The sequence below is a fragment of the Numida meleagris genome, chromosome 4 (genome assembly GCF_002078875.1).
Source record: "Numida meleagris isolate 19003 breed g44 Domestic line chromosome 4, NumMel1.0, whole genome shotgun sequence".
Taxonomy (NCBI): domain Eukaryota; kingdom Metazoa; phylum Chordata; class Aves; order Galliformes; family Numididae; genus Numida; species Numida meleagris.
Window position 1 is genome coordinate 27,054,264 of NC_034412.1, and position 7,613 is coordinate 27,061,876.

Consider the following 7,613-nt stretch of genomic DNA (forward strand, 5'->3'; position numbering starts at 1 on the left):
GGGTTTGCAACATATCATTATCAATTGTGTTTGCAGAACTGGGACTTATTTTTGTCTGAAAATAAAAAAGCCTAAGATAACAATGAATTCAAAAAGTAATGATCAAATCCTTGTAGATTACTAGAGCTATTGATTCAGACACAAGTTGGAGCTTTTGGAGGAAAAGGGATTAGTCTGTTATATTTTTTTTCCACTGTCACATTTTTCTTACAGTGCATGAGGACAACAGAAAAATAATCAAGTAGAACTGTACCTTTCTAGGAAGAACTCCAATGTACTTATTTAACAGAGCATGAAGAACTGCATCTTTTTTTTCTGGGGAGTACAGAGGAAGAAGGTTTCTAAATGCTTTAGAGGCACGACTTATGAAATGAAAAAAAGCCTTCAGGAAATAACTATGTCAGAATCTGGGTCAACGTGCTAAAGAACAAAGGAAAAAATCCATTCAATGATAAATTATGACAGTTTCATACTTGCCAGAGGAGTAAACATATATATAACATTATATAAAATTATTTTATTCACATAATCATAGAAATGTGCTTAGGGAAATGGAACACTTCTCACACAAGGGGAGGCTGAGAGACCTGGAACTGTTTGGCATGGAGAAGAGAAGGTTCAAGGCAATCTTCTCAGTGTGTACAAACACCTGATGGAGAGAGTACAAAAGACAGAAATTGACTATTCTCAGTGATGCCCAATGAAAGGAAAACATAAGAGTGCACACACACTGAAATACAGGAAATTTCATTTAAACAAAAGAAAAAACTTATTTACTGTAAGGGTGATTGAACACTGAAACAGTGACCAGCCTCGTTCTGGATTCTCCATCCTTGGAGATACTGAAAACTTGAAAACATGGTCCTTCCCAAGCAACATCCTCTTGAGCAGAGGGTGGGACTACATAATCTCCCCTCCAATCTCAGTAACTCAGTGATTTTGTGACATATTTTACAGCAATTTGAATGAGTAAGCATTCTAAAGAAGAAAGAATGTAGGCAAAAAAGACTGTAGAATTGACTATTGTCCATTTGTCATACTTGCCATTTAAATGTGCTGCTTGAATTCTTTATTTCTGTTTCTTGAAACTGCCACTGCCTTGCCAATGATTGCAATGACAATGGATATGCCTGACATGTCTTTTGATTTACTCTGGCAATAAGTATCCACAAAAGATTGTACTCTGATGTGACTGGACTATAAACTATGTCTCTCAGTTAGGAGCTTTTGCACAGCTAGAACATTACAGGCTAAGTCAGCAAAGGCCTCTAAATGTCAGAAAAAAACATGCTGTACTAGACCTGTACATTACTTTTCTGCTGGGCACAATCCTCCCATAAACAAGCCGTTCAACAAAGTTGTAACTTCATACACATATGAAAAAAGTGAGATGTATGTCCAAGATCAATCTGTTCTATCTTCTTGATGGGAAGAAAGTAGCAGTGGTTTTCAGGCAATCCGCTAAGCAATGACCAAAGCAGTTAGCAACTGACTAACAACAATGTTTAAGAATATATTTATAGTCTGGAAAGGATTTATAACATTTTAATAATTTTGGCTTTAACACAGCAGAAAAGATATAAAATAGCAAGGATAAACTGCTAGTCTAGAAGGGAAAACAGCAAGATCCAGATGAAAGAATAGCTGTACACAGTACCTTCTATTTGACATAGTGAGAAAGTGATTATAGAGGATCTAAACATTTAGGAGACATAAATCTAATTCAGGTGGTTTAGCAAATCTAGACTATGTGTATAGCAGGAAATTCACATTCCCTCACGTGGAATTTTTCCTTGCATTTCTCTAACAGAGTTCGCTTTTCCACTTTTTTCAGGCCACTGTGTGGCCTCAGTGCGTTATGACACAAAGGAATATACGTATAAAGTGCAAGTTTAAAATTCAAGGTAATATTTTGGAGAAAAGGTTACTGTACACTAGTAAGTGAAACAAGGCTGTGGTATGCACCCAGCATGTAAATGCTTATTTTGTTGCATTTTTTGAACAGTTGCTATCATCAGAACTAAAAAACAACTCCTGTTTCCTCATATGTAATACAACATGGGGCTGAGAATGATACCACTGAGCTTTATGGCCAGCTCTGTGCCATTTTACCACCCTGCCTTTCTCTCCTAGACAAGGATTTCAGTATAGACTGAATCCCCCCACACTGTTCCACACATTCATTCACCACTCTGAACATTATCTTGCTGTACTATGAAAAAAAACAACACTCCTGACAGTTGCAGAACCTCCCTCAGCAATTTTCCTTTGGTTGTTCCAGAATGGAAAAAGGACCGATGGAGAAGACAGCAGTTCTGATCTCTATTTTAAGGAAGTTGTCCCAGAGGCAAACAATTGGATTCAGCAGTTCTCCACTGGCACTTAAACAGAGATAGTATAACGCATGGTGGTGGAGAGCTACAGTTCCACGGTTATACTCAAGAGGCTTAAGTTGGTCTGCCCCAACATGGCTAACACTGTGTAACTTGCAGTAGATGCCCTGAGTGTGCCAGATTGCAAAAGATTCCCATGATTCTTGGTTATCTTGCAGTGGCTCCTGTTCCTGATGCTCCTCCCTTCTTGGGTTAACACTGAGGGGCCATTTCACCTCTGAAGGATGAAAGGAAGGCTCTTAAGAATCTGCCATCATCTGCACTGCAGCTAGCATCAACAACACTGCCGAGCCTTGCAGTGATAACAGGCTATGAGCTAGATCTGGTGAGGAGAAACTGCTCTTAAAGTATGCTGCAGGGAAAGGGGATTCTATAAAACAAAAAAGATAAGGATACCTACAAGCTCTCTGACTACACATCATGCAGTCTTCTGGGGGAAATGTGATTTCAGGAGGGAAAAAAAGTAGAAATAATAAAATGCAGTCCTGATTTACACTGAAAGAGAAATGAATGTTCTTCATAAACATAAGCATGCCAGAGAGAGATGAGAGTGAATTGATGCATGACTGTTTATGCCCAACAGCTGTTTGATTCCTTACTTGCTAGTCTTGTACCTGCCACCATCTAGTTATTGAAGCACAAGTATTTTGGAAGGGAGGAAAAGAGAAGTGCTTATTAGGAAGCTAAGGAATGTGTTCAGCCCTTAAATGCAGAGCACCTGTGATATACTGGATATGGTAAACAGAATCTTAAGCTAGGCTTCTTTATTTAGCACTTGGAATACCTTTAAAGAGGGAAGGATCATAGAATCATGGAACGGCCTGCGTTGAAAAGGAGCTCAAAGATCACAGAATCATAGAATTAGCTAGGTTGGAAAAGACCTACAAGATCACCTAGTCCAACCATCCACCTACCACCAATAACCCCAATAAACCATGTCTCTCAACGCTATACCTAAACGTTTCTTGAACACCTCCAGGGACAGCGACTCCACCACCTCCCTGGGCAGCCTGTTCCAGCACCTGACCACTCTTTCAGAAAAGTAGTGTGTAATGATAGGGACTCACTTCTTCCCACCTCAAAGACCTCTGCATCTTTGCTTTCAGATTATGTTCGTAGGGTTTTTTTTTTTTATTTAATTATTAGAATTATTAGAATTGTCATAGGTGTGAATGGTAGCATCTCTTGTACTACAAGAAAAAGCAAATGGGTTTTCTCATCTTTGTTTCTACCTTCAGGCACTACAAAATAAAAGACACTAACAAAATAAAAAATCAGTTTAAGCTTTGGTCTCAGAAGGACCCATATCTCCTATTGTTTGGAAGGCTACTAGATACTTAACAACACTGGGCCTCCAACACAATATTGAGATGTTTCAAAAGATGAAGAGTATTCTGCTCACCACTTCAGAAGTTACACTAATATATTAAAATACCTAAGAAGTAGCTAAATAGCTGCCAGTACATCTGAAGCCACCATTAATCTGTGAAGAGGAATTCAGACACTGTTGTAGTTATTTAAAATTTTGCTGTGGACAACTGATTTTCTTACTCAGGGAAATTTTGTGCTATTACTCATAGCTCTAGGAGCTTCCTAGGCATCAGGTACAGATGATCAGTCCAAAACTCTGGACAATAACCGTCCAATAATTCTGGACAAAAGCAACTTCCTTCGGCAACTAAATTCTGTACCAAATTTGCACTGGATAATTCTCACTAAAACCAATGAATTGGAAAGAGAAGCTGAGGTGAACCCCTCATTAGGATAGCACAAATAGGTCTTTAACAGTGACACATATGAAGAATCACTTCTGTTTCCATGGTTATAAAATTCCAAAGTTTTACTTTGAATTTCAGAAGTCAAGGAAACAAAATATGAGACAAATGTTAACTTATCACTTACTGTCAGATATTAAGCAGAGTGAGAATTTTGTGTAGTAACTGAGTTTAAATAATTTGTTTTTCAGTAAGCATGTGACCAAGCATATTATTGTTTTTTTTTTTTCTCTAAAGCCTGCAGTACGAAGATAGATATTATGAAAGCACCCAATGAATTGTCCTTAGCAACCAAAACTATTCACATTTTAACAAGTACAATACTGTTGTTGTCTTCAGAGAAAGATTAACTGACCCTAGCATAGCATCTATTATACAGTTTCCAATTACGTTCCTGTAGGCTTGATTAGGCTTTTTATTTCAAATAATGGTGATAAAAAAAGGGACTCCACTTTTGCATGTGAAAGTCCTACGTTAATCAACTCTATTTTTCAATAATTCGATTACTACTTACATAAGTATTCACAAATTAAATCAATGTTGTGGATGACAGTGTTATTTCACCCTTTGTGGAGAACCATTCCCCTGAGTCGTGTAAGATTAATTCTTATATGCATGAACGAAACATCTTAAAAAAAATGATGTAACAACAAAATTAGTACTCTGTGCCCCATTTGAATTGTCAAGGCATCAAAATTTAACCAGTGAACGAAAAAAGAATCATTAATGGGAAGATTTTAACAAGAAACCAGGAGCCAAAGTCCTCATTCTTATTCATCTATCAGTTTGCATTGCTCAAGCAACAGGAAGAGAGACGATTTACAAGTGCAAACTAATGAATAAAATCAGATATTATAAAGATAAGAGTAATTGATAGAATGCACGTATTTAGAGAAAACTGAAAAAAAAGTGATATATATCTTGTTCTACCACTTTTTATATAAAAGTAGGGTGATTAGCCTAGAATAAACTGATTGAAGTGGAGATGAATGACTAGCACAGTATTGTAAGTATGGTTACTGTCTGATCTACAGACATAAGAGATTGGAAAGAAACAAATTGTCCCAGCAATATTTATATGGTTGAAAGGTAACAACTGAAATCCACTGTATGTCTGTCATTTACTGAAGCTTCTGTAGATGACAAATAAATATATTGTCTTAATTACACTGAGTGAGAATATTAACAGGAAAAAAAAAAACAAAAGAGATTATAGCTGCACTGGATCAGAAGGTTTTTTTTTTAATGTAATCAGCTATATGCTCTATTTTAGCACACTGCTAACAAGGTTCTTTTAACTACTTATCAGCAGTTTCCATTTCATGATTCCCTAACAATTAGTACTCGCCAGACTTCAGTAACAGCTCATTTACCTGTCAATCTTTGACTGTATGTTGAATTCAGTTTCTTTATTTTTAATTTTTATCTATCTTGAAGAGAAACAGCCAGTCTACTTAATTAACTTTCTCTAATTTATAAGCTGATCCAGCTTTTATTTATACTAAATGCCTTCCTCTTAAAGTTTCCCCTTTCGTGCTAGGATGAATTGCTACTTTTTTACATTGTTCCAAAATTACCTTTTCAGAAGCTGAATAAGTAGATGCACTTTCTACAACAGAGACAGAGTAGGGGGTAAAAGGCTGTAGACTCCTGTAGAAAAAAAAGGAAGATTATATGCACACGGATATGCAGAAAGAAAGTTCCCCCTACACTTCCTATGTCCCCCCCAGAAGCTGTCTAGACAAGTCCATAGCCTCAAGTTAATTCCACACAGCTCACGTGCTGTATTACCTGAATAAATAGCCTAACCATGAGCAGAGCTGTATTTCAGGGTAAACTTCTTTCCTGGGAAAAACGGTTCCTTTCAATTAAACAGTTTCAGCCTTCATTGCTGCAAAGTCTAGAAGCTGCGTACAAACTAACCGTATGTTTCCTCCTCCTTTGTTTCAGAGACTACTTCTTTACTTTCTTTAACGGAAAATTAGTTAAATACCATCAGCTGAAAAAAATTCAGAGCAAGAGAGATCTGTCCCAAACTATCTGCTAACACTGCAATTAGGGCGCTCTGCTGAGATGTAAAACACTCTCATCAAAATGCAATCAGATAAGGAGGAGACATTAACGGAGTCCCAGCTGAGCACCCCGTCAGCTTGCAGCTGTGCTACGTGGGAGGAGTGGACACTTCTCCACAGTTTGTTTTGTTGGTTGTTTTTGTTTGTTTGTTTGTTTTGTTTTGTTTTGTTTTGTTCACCCCCCCCCCCCCCCCCCCAGGAACGTAGATGGCTCTGAGCACGCCTGTGAGATCAGGCCATGGAAGTCTAATCTGTGAATCCCACTGTCAGCGAGATACAGCATAGACAAAGAGCAGCTTTACTGCTGGCATTGCTGTTCATCCCCAGCAGCAGAAATGTAGGCATTTCTGAGCTTTGCTGGGTGTTCTAAAGGCTATAGGTTTTGGTGATTTCACCTGCTCTATGCCCACGTGTCTTTTCGTGCTCAATGAGGATTTGCAGTAATTGTCTCTCACTGTAGACTGCAATGTACTGGGCAGCACCCTGCTCCCAGTAAAGAAGATCAACTTACCACACTTTGTGACTTAAATACCCATAACATGCTGCTACATTCGTTTTTGTTCATTTGTGAAGTAGCACGCACAAAAGACAAGACACTGTAGCCAAGTTCAATGGGTAGTCTGCACCTTTGCATAGCCATTAGGTTTGACATTATTTCTCAGTTTGATGGAAAATGATTTGTTCTGCTTCTCAATAGGATATCAAGCAGGGATGTACATGTGAGTTGTGCAAACCAGGCAAAACTCTTTTGCCAGAAAATTCAAAACAGATTTCCTTCAGTCTGTCTCAAACAGACTTTTTAAAAAGAGAGAAAAACTAGGTCAGAAACTATGACATCTAGTCATAATGGGGAATCTAAGACATAAGAGTCATCATTCCTCTTATGACATCTAAGACATAAGAGGAAGGGGGAAGGGGATAAAACCAGCCCTGCAAGAGGTGTGCCTAGGTGGGCATTGGGATTAGGGGTGAGGCAATGGGCTCAGCTGAAGTGCGTCTATGCCAATGCCCACAGCATGAACAACAAACAGGAGGAGCTGGAAGCCCTTGTGTGGCAGGCAAACTATGACTTAGTTGCCATTACGGAAACATGGTGGGTTCACTCCCATGACTGGAGTGCTGCGATGGATGGGCTACAAGCTCCTCAGAAAGGATAGGCAAGGAAGGAGGGGTGGTGGCGTGGCTCTCTATGTTAGAGACTGTTTTGATGTTATTGAACTTGCAACTGGGGAATGTCAGGAAGTAGGAATGTTTGTTCAGGACTGATAAGCAAAAGGGGCATAGCTTGCGAAATGTTTGTCAGGAAGTAAGAATGTGTAGCTTGCAAAAACCTATGGAACTTGGTATGGCTTGCGAAATGTGTAGCTTGCAAA

The 7,613-nt window shown here is 38.6% G+C and overlaps 1 long non-coding RNA gene across 1 annotated transcript; it reads right to left on the bottom strand.

Moving 5' to 3' along the window:
- Positions 498 to 6,203, bottom strand: LOC110398464. The gene is made up of 3 exons (XR_002438391.1): positions 5,960 to 6,203; positions 5,746 to 5,818; positions 498 to 649 (listed from the first exon to the last, which is right to left on the bottom strand). It is a non-coding gene; the product is annotated as an uncharacterized LOC110398464 (long non-coding RNA).